The sequence below is a fragment of the Lepisosteus oculatus genome, unplaced genomic scaffold (genome assembly GCF_040954835.1).
Source record: "Lepisosteus oculatus isolate fLepOcu1 unplaced genomic scaffold, fLepOcu1.hap2 HAP2_SCAFFOLD_96, whole genome shotgun sequence".
NCBI lineage: Eukaryota > Metazoa > Chordata > Actinopteri > Semionotiformes > Lepisosteidae > Lepisosteus > Lepisosteus oculatus.
The window spans coordinates 194090-206589 of NW_027168432.1; the positions used below are offsets into that span (position 1 = coordinate 194090).

Consider the following 12500-nt stretch of genomic DNA (forward strand, 5'->3'; position numbering starts at 1 on the left):
GCAGTGGGGCTTGCTGTAGTCGTGGCTGAGTGGTTAAGGCAATGGACTAGAAATCCATTGGGGTCTCCCCGCAGAGGTTCCAATCCTGCCGGCTACGTTGTCCGCTTTCAGTCGGTGTGTTTCGGCACAAGCAAAGAAGCGCGCCTCTTTGCTGTTCCTGGTGGTTTTAAAACGCCCAATCGCTTGTACCCGCTGCCTTAGAAATAAGTTCTTCAGCGTCCGCAAATGGCATTTTGCAGCTGGAAGCAGATGTCGACGCGTTTTGCACAGAGCACCAAAAAAGCGTCTTTTTTAAAGGCCCAGGCACTGAGCATTGGTGGTTCAGTGGTAGAATTCTCGCCTGCCACGCGGGAGGCTTGGGTTCGATTCCCGGCCAATGCAGTGGCTTTTGCAGCGAGCGGCTCCATCACTTGCATCCCCTTGCAACTCGCAACTGAAAACCCACTGAAGCTAAGCAGGTGTGAGCCAGGTCAGTACCTGGATGAGGATGAGCTACAGGGAAAAACAAAGCTTCCAGCTGGAAGCGGTGTTAATGGTGCCGGCGGGGGGGCGCTCACCCTGAGGTCTGTGCGGGTCCCAATGCCCCAGTATAGTGACGGAGATGCTGTGTTGTAAAAGGGCGCTGTCTTTTGGATGAGATGTAAAACCGAGGTCACAGCGCTCTGTGGTCATTCAAAATGACCACCAAAACCTTTGACAAAAGCTCTTGGTAATTGATGGTCTTCAATAATGCTTCTCCTTTAGGTACATTTTAAATCAGCTGAAAAATGCTGTGAAATGGGGGGGCACTTCAGGCCAGTGTAGGATTTGGGTTACAAGAACCATGAAACTGCACGAGAAAGCCCGTACACTGATTACACGGCTTTCTATTCAAAGGAGGACAAAAGAAATTCCCTGAGTTTGATTTTTTGCAGCACAGAGAGGAGCACTGTCGTGAGGCTGGTTAGCTCAGTTGGTTAGAGCGTGGTGCTAATAACGCCAAGGTCGCGGGTTTGAGCCCTGTACGGGCTAGGTCCAGGTCCCTGTTTGTGAAACAGGCAAATGACTGTCTCAGGGGCCCATTCCTCATTCTCAAGACACATGTATGCAGTATGTACACTGTGCATTGAGCAATAGGGACTGAATACACCACAGGTAAGGTTAGAAGTCATTCTGAGGTGCCACATGTGAGGGATACAGCTAGGCATCCGAAATGTAGGGTTTGAGACCCTTCAGGAGTACTGCATCCTTTGAGACAGACCCGTGCATGTTAAACAAATGATCATTTCTTTCGGCATTAGGGACTAAATATACTAAACATATGATGCTAAAATGTTATTTTCACATATATTAATGTAATAAATGATTGCTTATGCTTTAGAAACAAATCTAATTAAAATAAAAGCTTAAGTTTTGTATTTATCTTGTACCATAGAACATGATTTTCTTTGTATTTCAAGCCCACAAAGTGTCCAAATGACGCACTACATGATATAAGGAAGATTATCACATGCATATCGGTATTATCTTTCTTATGAAAATGCATTCCTTTCATTACCTTTTACTTTTTAAAATGAACTCAAATTGAGTATAATGTAATAATTTAAGTAGAATAGATTCTAATAATATAATGATCCAGTGTTTTGCACTACTTCACTGCTTCACTGCTCTATGCCATCTGGAAATAAATCCTCAGACTGCTTACTGCCCTGGGCATGTACCAATAAATTAAAGGAGCACATCTGTTTATCACTGCGTTGAAGCAGGAGACACACAGTCTCTGCAAACACATCCTAGATACAGTGTTCCAGCACCTTTGACCTCATCCAGAACATATCATTTCTTGAAAGGGATTGCTGTCCGAATGCACATCTGAATCCCAAGCAGAATCTCTAGTAAAATACGATCATTTGTGAAACAGGCAAATGACTGTCTCAGGGGCCCATTCCTCATTGTCAGACACATGTATGGAATGCTTTCACCGTGCATTGAGCAATAGGGATTAAAAACACCGCAGGTAAGGTTAGATGTCATGTTCTATGATCATTTCTTTCAGCATTAGGGACTAAATATACTAAACGTATGATGCTAAAATGTTATTTTCACATATATTAATGTAATAAATGATTGCTTATGCTTTATAAACAAATCTAATTAAAATAAAAGCTTAAGTTTTGTATTTATCTTGTACCATAGTACATGATTTGCTTTGTATTTCAAGCCCACAAAGTGTCCAAATGTTCTATGATCATTTCTTTCAGCATTAGGGACTAAATATACCAAACGTATGATGCTAAAATCCTGAAAAAAGGATGTGCTCCATCTCGTCAGTAGATTGGATTCCAAAACTGATTTGGGTCAATATACATTACCTTTGAAATTAAAGTACAGTCTACTGTAGGGAACCATCAACTTAGAAAGCATTGGCCTTCCCTGGGGGTCAGGTAGGTGCAAAAGATAAACCTTTATCCTATCTTTATCTTAAGATAAGTGGCCAAGCAGTATTTTTCCAAGTTTCACCAAGCACATCATGTTGCCATAGTAGACAAAGTTCTATAAAATGTTAAATAACTTTTAAAAAAAGCATCTTGGTCTTACAGTACTGTACAAGGTGAATTAAACTGTCCCTGGTAATAAAAAGTAATTAGAAGCATCTCAGAAACTTTATCTCTAGAAACATTAGCTGTTTTATATCATGTAATTTAGTGTGATGTTGTCAGAATTCAAGGACATTATCACACACAGAAATTGGTTCAGTTAAATCTAAAAAACACAGCTAAACATGGGTTTAAATGTAACAGAAGTCTTACCTCTTGTCAAAAGATTTAATTCAAGAAGCGATGTAATAAATGATTGCTTATGCTTTATAAAGAAATCTAATTAAAATAAAAGCTTAAGTTTTGTATTTATCTTGTACCATAGAACATGATTTTCTTTGTATTTGAAGCCCACAAAGTGTCCAAATGATGCACTACATGATATAAGGAAGATTATCACATGCATATCGGTATTATCTTTCTTATGAAAATGCATTCCTTTCATTACCTTTTACTTTTTAAAATGAACTCAAATTGTGTATAATGTAATAATTTAAGTAGAATAGATTCAGGTAGGAAATATAGAGTCATGATGTATATGGCTGACATCATTTCACATGGGTGAATTTTAAGCTAAGAAATAAAAACATTTACAATGAAGATACCATTGCTTAATTTTAAATGCCTTTAAAAAATAAATGCCTCCTGAGAATAATTTGCCACTCCCAGATCCTTGGTAAGGTACTGTTTGAATCCAATCAGGAGAGGAGCATCCAGGGAGTGCTTTCTATAGAGTCCAGCTTGGGCCACTCTCTTCCGGCCTGCTGATACTTTTTAACTACTCAGGGCCTGTAAGGATATAAAACACCGGTTTAAACATTTTATACCTATAAGACAAATTAGAATTTTAGTAAAAAATAGATACATCTGAAAAATAAAAAAGTCTTACTGCTGATAGAGTTCTTCAGAGCTCACATCTTCCCCTTCCTTATCCGCTTCTGTTTCAGTTTCTAGAGCAGCCTCTGGCATCTAATCCTCCTGGACAGCGGCCTCTTGCTCAGGGCCGCTGGAATGCAGGTAGATTCTTTTCAACATGCTTTTACATAATATGTTGTAACAATGATTTCAAAAAGAAACTACAGAAGCCTTACAGATTAAAAATATCTCACCTTGCCAATGTGTCTTCAGGCTTCCCATGTACAAAAAGGCCCAAGGACTCTAGCAGTCTTACAACCACTATCCTGTTTGCCTCACCAGACACGATCTCTATTCTGTGGTAATCCACGATGACCCCCTTCTTCAGGTGATTCATCATGTCCTCCCTCGCCTGTTGAGAGGCCATCCTGATCTTTTCTGCCGTGGCGTGCTTCATACACGCCCTCTTCAAGTGAGCAGGAAGCTGATCAAGAGTATTCAGGTACATCTTGCACACCAGGGGAATCCGCGCGGGTTTCCTTTGAAAATAAATAATACCATCTGTGTATAGAAACAAGCTAAGACTGATTTCTTAAATTATCCTTAATTTTCTCTCTCATAGTTTGAGCATAATGATTTTATTGCATTTATATAAGAATTGCTCATTGCTCCTAAATAAATAATGGTTTCATAAAAAAATGAACACTTACTTGGGCTCAGTCACAGACTTTCCAATAGAAGCCATTGTGGAGTTCAGCAACTGCAGGTCCTAGAAGTGGGGAAGGAATTTTAAAAGAGAAATTGAATTACAATACAGAAGGAATGGCTGAGGGTTCACTGAAATATATAAATATACAAATTCCAAAGACTGAGTCCATATAGAAACAACTACCTTTCATTTTCAGTATAAGAAAAAAAAACATTATCTTCCAAAGCATCATAAAATTGTCCCTTCTTCCAGACTCTACTTCTCTCTTGTAGTAGTATAGCAGACCTTTCCAGGTGAGCAGATCACAGAGTCTGAAATGAGCTTCCTCCATCAAGCAAAGTACCTGAACATGACTCTGTCTTCATAAAAGCGCCCCTGTAATAAAGAAATTAAATCCGAAATCAAGAGGGCAGTTGCCTACTGAAATACAAGAAGTCATCAATTTTAACCTAGCAACACATTAAAGGCTGCATCTATACAAATACGATTCTAGAAATGCTCACCAGATTACGTTTTAAGAAGGAACTGCGCCTCAGGTTCCGCCGAGATCTTAACTCGGATGGCAGGATTCAGAGTCCGGAGTGCGGACTGATGGCGCACGGAGGGTCCATATACTGTGGATCCCTCAGTGATCTTCCGCGTATTCAAACCGCCAGCGTGTGACTCCCCTGTCCCCGTGACCTCATTGCTCTGCTCTCTCCTCTGTGCAGCTGAGCCCGACTCACGGTAAAATGGAAAAAAATATGCCCTCGACGTGAGATTTATTCTGGAGCGAGCCAGTGTTGCGCATAGCTGCCTTCAAAGCAGTTAACCCAGGTTCGATTCCCGACCAACGCAGTTGCGAATGTTTTCAAATGCTGTCATGAGCCTTGGATTGTGACTAGCAAAGCGAAGCCTTTTGAAAGAGCTAAAGCACTGCAAAACGGAATTGAAGGAGAATCTTACAGGGGATTCTGAGCAGCGTCTGCATACATGCAGTCAGATAAAGGTGCTGAAAGCTTGAGCTACTCTCAATGTCATGCTGCCCTTCCCCGGAGTAAATCTGTTACATTGAAAGAATGCTTCTGGCAGGTTCAAAAAGGGACCCTTGTTAATTGGAGAAATCAATGATTTCGAATGAATTCTGTATGCGTTAAAAGACAGCTATACACAGAAAACATGCAGGACACTGCTCACGATGTTTCCCGAGCCGAAACACAGTGCGTTTTTCCAAGCCATTTGACAAAGCCCACCCACTGAAAACTGCAGCAGATCGTGTAAAGACGTTCAACTTTGTAACTACTGCACGCACAGGAAGCAGAATAAATTCCTCTTTTCAAACTGTCAAAGGTTTGCTTTGCGAACGCTGCAGGACATCGCACAATCTCTTTTGAATGGGGACAAACGATTTCTTATGGGGCGCAGTAAGTACAGACGTTTAAAATGCTCCACTCATGCCGACGATGCAGCATGAAGAAGCGCAACCTAACGTTTGACAGACAAAAGCCAGGCGCCGCTATGAGCAATATGAAATCATACTGACAGCACACGGCGTTTCGCGCTGACACAAAAGTAATCTCGACAGACGCTGTTCTCTGCATAAAGCTGAAAGAGCTAAAGAGCGTTCCTGTTGACACGTAACAAGCTCGTTTCTTTCTACCATGATATCACCGTGACCAAATCTGTCTTTAAACACCTTGCTCAGTCTCTGACAAGACTGTCAAAAATTGCTTTCGCCGATTGTATTGCAAACCGGCGGAAGCGGGGTATTGGGAAAAGTTTTCAACTAGCAATAATCGAGCCTCGGCTAAACCTCACAGGCTACGATACTGCCACTGCGCAAAGCTGACGGTTGCCAGGCAACCGCGGGGATCCTATGGAAATCGTTATCGATCGTCTCATGGCATGTCGTTGCTATAACGCTTCATATTTGTCGTCTTCTTCTTCTTCTAGCTTGAGGTTTTGAAGAATTTCATGACAGACAAGGGCTCCGTTGGGAACAAAGGGCGTTGTGAGAAAACCGTTGCTTATTTTCAGCAGCAGAAATACAACCCTTTAAATACAAGATGACAGAACAATGACGAAGGGCATGCCGGGAGGAACTCATGCACTACAGAGGAAAGGGGGCGGGCACGTACAGTTCACATTCAAGCCACAAGTACTCTTCTTGGATGTTGCACAAACAAATCCTAACGTCTTGAAAGCATTGCAGCATGTTTGTGTCCCATTTCCCGTGGCTGCGGGACGACTGACACGAACGGACAAACACAATCTGTGGCGTTTAGCGTGACATAGTCTTGCAGGCATCGTGCTGTCTCACTGCAATATTATACCGCTGGAGGAAACAGTCCATCTGGCCATGAAACTCATTTGAACGTCTAGCTACAGCAACTAACAATATCATGATTTATTCAGGATGTGTGGAATCAGCACGTCCCGGAGACAGCTTCCGAAATCGTGAGCATTCTCTGGTGGTAGGGGCGTTCAAGATGGCGCTCAGGTGGGAGGTAAAGTTTAGTGGTTGGGGAGTTTTTTTGAGTTTTTCATGACCTGAATGTTAATTTTTGCTTTTTTTGACTACAGAAAAATAAGGACTTAACACTAGTTGTTTAAACTTCAGTTTTAATTGAAAGAAAAAAAAACGATTTTTTTTTAGGTTTAAAAAGTCCGATATGAGTAACACTGGGAAAAGAAAAGAGAGTGCTGGGTCTTCGAAGGAGAACTCTAAGATACCTCAATCGTATATGTATAGCACTACAAAAAAATCGATGGCAACTAAAGGGAAAAGTGAAGCAGCTGCAGGGGCAGCAACAGGGCGGAGGCGCCGCGCGCCCGGCCGACGTGTTGGACCGGTGCGCTTTACGTGCTGAAATAAACACGCGACAGCCCCGAAATGTTTCCAGAGTGCTGTGCACTGAAGACTTGGCTGGTGCTCCTCTGTGCAGATTGTTGGTGCTCCTCCAGTGTGGGACGAGCCAACACAAGGGAGCGCATTCGCCAACATCCAGGCACGCAATGCGATTTGGAAAGCAGCTCCTTTCCAAAGAGTTGCACACGAACGATCCTTCAGTCCCGCTCGGGGGGCACGGAACCCCCGCCACACACAGCTTCAAGTAGCGAGTCAGGCGCTGGGGCTTTCGCTTACGGCCACACCACCCTGAAAACGCCCAATCTCATCTGATCTCGGAAGCTAAGCAGCGTCGGGCCTGGTTAGTACTTGGATGGGAGACTGCCTGGGAATACCAGGTGCTGTAAGCTTTTGCTCTCCCGGCCAGCAGGGGTCGCCGTTGGTGCCGTAGGCTTTGGGAGGAAAACCTGCAGGATGGAAAGGTGATCTATAGCCTCATCTCTAGAGATGTTTTGTTGCTGTGGCATGTGTGTGACCCATATTCAAAAAAAAAACCCGTCTGTAAAACGAATATCGAAGCTGCCTCTAAATCTGCAAATGAAGATGAGTCGATAAACCACTCGTTTTTCGTATAACTAGACATATATTCATTTGTTACCGATTTCATTCATTGAGCACGGATACAATAGAGGTACAGCCATTCACTGTTTGACATGTCTGCACTGGTACAGAACCGAGCAATCAGAAAACGGGTGAAACTGTCTTTAGACTCAGCATACAGTACCGAGGCCCCCCATGACCAAATAAAGGCTAACCTCGATAATCAGCCTAAAGAACGCAGACTACAGCAAAACGACTGACTTTGAAAAGGGAATGAACGTCCGGAAGGAGTAGTGGAACTAGCTTGAGATGCTTCTCCGGACCCCTAACTAAAAGCCAGCGAGAACCAGCAGCGGCGTCCACTCCTGTCGAACCGGGATCCTTCCACAGCCACGCAGCTCGTGGTGTCCTAACCCTCCCGTATCTGATTTTGGACCAAGCACATCAGGGGAGAGCGCGAACGCAGTCCCCCACTACCAGAAATTATGCAGTCGAGATTCCCACATTTTGGGAATTTGCAGGGGTCAGCACAGCCGGAGTGCAATGGCCGAGCCTCGCCCTGGGTGAACCTCCTTCTTGATCAAGGTATCTCCCCTGCCAGGTAAGTATGAGTTAAACAGGCCCCTGCAAGCGGCCCGCACCCACAGCACAAATCGCGCAGCCTAGGCCACCTCCTCGCCCCGCACGCCACCGCCTCCTGCTGGGCCCACTCTTTCACACACTCACACGCCACACTAACACTCAAAAGTGTGGGCAAAACGAGAAAACGAGCGCGCCGTTTCCTACACATCTGCAGTCGCCGTTGCGCATTCGCAGCATGTCCCGGGATGCAATTCGGCCTCATTTGCATAACTCCAGACCGGCAGATCGCCACGCAAGCTCGCGACGTGCGCCTGCCACACACCGAACAAACCTTTTCAGCAATTTCCAAAAAACGGGCCTGCTCGCCTGCCCACAAGGCTCCGTCTCTTACCTGCTCTCCAGAGCCTGCTGCCTTCTGTGCTTTTCTCTCGGCACCGCTGCAGTGCACACAACTCCTGCAGCGGGAGGGGGGGAGAAAGTTCCCGCGCTCCGCCGCAGGGAAGGCTCGCTCCGTGCGCACACGTCCTTTCGATGCCAGTCCAACAAGTGCTCCGCATTAGCTGCGTCGGGGCTCCGGCGTGTCGCACCTCACCTCACCTCGCACTGCCCCCTCCTTGAATGTCTGCCGCTGGGCATGCCCCACTCTCCTCCGCCTTATCTTATCGCGTGTGAGCACCGACAATGGCCACAATGCCGGGGAATGGCACCTGTAAAGTGTTAATTGGGGCACAGGAACAGCCCGTCTCGTCTCGGGGGGGCCGGCTTCAGAGACAATACAGCAAACACAGCGGGGCGGGGGAAGAAGACGACACCACACATGCGGGTACATTCAGCTCCGGCGGGAACGAGACATTTGTCGGTCTTTTCAAGTGCCGAGAGCCGAGCAATCCTTCACTTGTATCGTTTCTCCCCGGTGACTAGATCTGGCCCTGCGACTCTCGACTGGGCTCACCCCCGGGGCAGCCCAGCAGGTGTGAGCCTGGCCGGCACCCGGATGGGAGATTCCACCCCGGAAAAGCTCCGGTTGCTGCTGCTCCTGCAAGAGGTGTGACTGGGACCAGTAGGGAGCGCTCACCCTGCGGGCTGTGTGGCTCTCTTACGCCCCAGCCTCCTGATGGAGGTCAAACCGAGGTCCCGACCCTCCTTGGCCATTAGGAAACCCCAGGGCGTCTCTCAAAAAGAGACGCCGGGGGTGTCCCTCTGGTGTTAGTGCTCCCCTTTACCCATCAGTCGGGGTCTCCTCCTAATCCCCGTCTCACCTGTAACAATCAATGACGAGGCCCCCCTGTCCGTGAGATTTAGTACTCGCGCAAGAGACCGGGGGCAGAGCGCGAACGCGGTCCCCCGCCCCCCACAAAGTGCGCGCTCCGGGTTCCCTCTCGGGGCCCTGCAACACAGCGGAAGGGCAGCGAGAAGGAGCCTCTTGCTCTGACGCCGCAAGGCCACAAGAGGGCGGAGGCGCCGCGCGCCCGGCCGACGTGTTGGACCGGTGCGCTTTACGTGCTGAAATAAACACGCGAAAGCCCCGAAATGTTTCCAGAGTGCTGTGCACTGGAGGTTTTTGTCTGGTGAAGACTTGCCTGGTGCTCCTCCGTGCAGATTGTTTGTCCTCCTCCAGTGCGGGACGAGCCAACACAAGGGAGCGCATTCGCCAACATCCAGGCACGCAATGCGATTTGGAAAGCAGCTCCTTTCCAAAGAGTTGCACACGAACGATCCTTCAGTCCCGCTCGGGGGGCACGGAACCCCCGCCACACACAGCTTCAAGTAGCGAGTCAGGCGCTGGGGCTTTCGCTTACGGCCACACCACCCTGAACACGCCCAATCTCGTCTGATCTCGGAAGCTAAGCAGCGTCGGGCCTGGTTAGTACTTGGATGGGAGACTGCCTGGGAATACCAGGTGCTGTAAGCTTTTGCTCTCCCGGCCAGCAGGGGTCGCCGTTGGTGCCGTAGGCTTTGGGAGGAAAACCTGCAGGATGGAAAGGTGATCTATAGCCTCATCTCTAGAGATGTTTTGTTGCTGTGGCATGTGTGTGACCCATATTCAAAAAAAAAACCCGTCTGTAAAACGAATATCGAAGCTGCCTCTAAATCTGCAAATGAAGATGAGTCGATAAACCACTCGTTTTTCGTATAACTAGACATATATTCATTTGTTACCGATTTCATTCATTGAGCACGGATACAATAGAGGTACAGCCATTCACTGTTTGACATGTCTGCACTGGTACAGAACCGAGCAATCAGAAAATGGGTGAAACTGTCTTTAGACTCAGCATACAGTAACCACTCGGCCACCTCGTCTAGGAAACTGGGCTGTCCTGACATGGGTTGGCGCACTCCAGTTGATCTTTTTCTTTTTTTCCCCTCATACTCGAGGGTCATTTTCCTGTTCCACATGCGATTTCAACATTTTCCTTGGGAGATGTCAAGCCAGCAAGCCACTGCTGTGGTTCAGTGGCCAGTGTGGAGTTCAGTGGCCCTGTTGTACACAGAAAGCACATTGAGCTCCTTGGACATGAAAAGTTCCAGATAAAAGCCATTTGTCATCCTTTCTCTTGGTGTCGATGTTGCTATTGTATGTAAAGGTGGCAACTTGCTCAGCGAGCAGGCGGAGCACACACCGAATGCAGATGTGTCTGAGTGGTGTGTCCAAGTGGCTGCAAAAGGACAGCACTCCCGGGGCGCCGTGGCTTAGTTGGTTAAAGCGCCTGTCTAGTAAACAAAAAATCCTGGGTCCGAATCCCAGCGGTGCCTTTTTTTGTTCTGTGTTCTCGAACAGAACTGGTCATTATGGACAACCGCATACGTCTAGACTTAATTAAATGCAAGTATTCATTTCCTGTCTTGAACGACTTGTTTTTCTTAAAATGGATGCAACTTGCAAAACATGAAATACAAACCTCGCTAATCAGCGCTCGCGGCTGGCAAAAAAAAAAGAAGTCAGCAATGTTTTTTTCTTTAACCTTAAGCCTGCTAATGGAGAAGAACCTAGTCGCCACATCACATACATCCGTTTCAACGATAAGAAGGTAACAACTATCCTCACTCCAGAGTAAATCTCACGTTGAGGGCATATTTTTTTCCACTTTACCATGAGTCGGGCTCAGCTGCACAGAGGCGAGAGCAGAGCAATGAGGTCAGGGGGATAGGGGAGTCACACGCTGGCGGTTTGAACACGCGGAAGATCACTGAGGGATCCACAGTATGTGGACCCTCCGTGCGCCATCATTCCACACTCCAGACTCTGAATCCTGCCATCCGAGTTAAGATCTCGGCGGAACCTGAGGCGCAGTTCTTTCTTAAAACGTAATCTGGTGAGCATTTCTAGAATCGTACTTGTATAGATGCAGCCTTTAATGTGTTGCTAGGTTAAAATTTATGACTTCTTGTATTTCAGTAGGCAACTGCCCTCTTGATTTCGGATTGAATTTCTTTATTACAGGGGCGCTTTTATGATGACAGAGTCATGTTCAGGTACTTTGCTTGATGGAGGAAGCTCATTTCGGACTCTGTGATCTGCTCACCTGGAAAGGTCTGCTGTACTACTACAAGAGAGAAGTAGAGTCTGGAGGAAGGGACAATTTTATGATGCTTTGGAAGGTAATGTTTTTTTTTTCTTTGAAATCGAAATGAATCAGAATATCAGTGCAAAAGACAAACTCTTGGTTTGGTTTAAAGAGATATGGTTTTAAAACAGACAAAATGTAGAAAACAGGTGTTTCTCACTTTTGGAAAAGAATGGACCGGGGGTAATATTTTACTAGTTGCAGTGCTAAGCTCACTGGGTTACAGTCCTGCAGTGTCACACCAGGGCCAGTGGTGCAATGGATAATGTGTCTGACTATGGATTAGGAGTTTGGAGGTTTGACTCCTGCCTGGCGCTGGTTGTTTTTAAACACATCAGCCTACTCCCTAAGTAGCCTGTGCTACTTACTGCATTGTAATCGTACCCAGTAAGAGATTTCCTTCATGTAAATGAACTGCACCTGACAGCTTTAGAAAAACACCTGGGCTCAGTACGGTGCTGAGAGCTCAAGTTGTACCAATAAACTTGACAGTAAAAGGTTGTAATTAGTCAAGAAATAAAGTCGAACAACAGCTGCGGGTTTGATTCTGAACGTATCAGATTGCAGCACCTTTTACTTCAATTGACAAATGATAGAGATTCGAAGAGAGATCCTTCAGACCAGCAAGCGAACCCACGGCTATTTCGGTTTTCTATCTAGGCAACGTTGGTGTCTGCAATAGCATACATGAAAGCGTGATGCAATTTCTGTGGCTACATTTGTTGCACGTCATGCACAGTAAGAGTGTTTCTAACACCAAATAAAAAGTAAACAATTAGCGA

The 12500-nt window shown here is 46.1% G+C and overlaps 5 non-coding genes across 5 annotated transcripts; 3 read left to right on the plus strand and 2 right to left on the minus strand.

Moving 5' to 3' along the window:
* Nucleotides 1-310: 310 nt before the first annotated feature.
* trnag-gcc (transfer RNA glycine (anticodon GCC)) lies at nucleotides 311-381 on the plus strand. Its single transcript has one exon. It is a non-coding gene; the product is annotated as a tRNA-Gly (tRNA).
* A 5443-nt stretch (nucleotides 382-5824) lies between these two features.
* Nucleotides 5825-5966, minus strand: LOC138237430 (U4 spliceosomal RNA). The gene has a single exon (XR_011188962.1). It is a non-coding gene; the product is annotated as a U4 spliceosomal RNA (small nuclear RNA).
* A 1292-nt stretch (nucleotides 5967-7258) lies between these two features.
* LOC138237390 (5S ribosomal RNA) lies at nucleotides 7259-7377 on the plus strand. Its single transcript, XR_011188924.1, has one exon. It is a non-coding gene; the product is annotated as a 5S ribosomal RNA (ribosomal RNA).
* Nucleotides 7378-8012: 635 nt separating this feature from the next.
* LOC138237414 (U1 spliceosomal RNA) lies at nucleotides 8013-8176 on the minus strand. The gene has a single exon (XR_011188947.1). It is a non-coding gene; the product is annotated as a U1 spliceosomal RNA (small nuclear RNA).
* A 1766-nt stretch (nucleotides 8177-9942) lies between these two features.
* Nucleotides 9943-10061, plus strand: LOC138237398 (5S ribosomal RNA). Its single transcript, XR_011188931.1, has one exon. It is a non-coding gene; the product is annotated as a 5S ribosomal RNA (ribosomal RNA).
* The last annotated feature ends 2439 nt before the right edge of the window (nucleotides 10062-12500 follow it).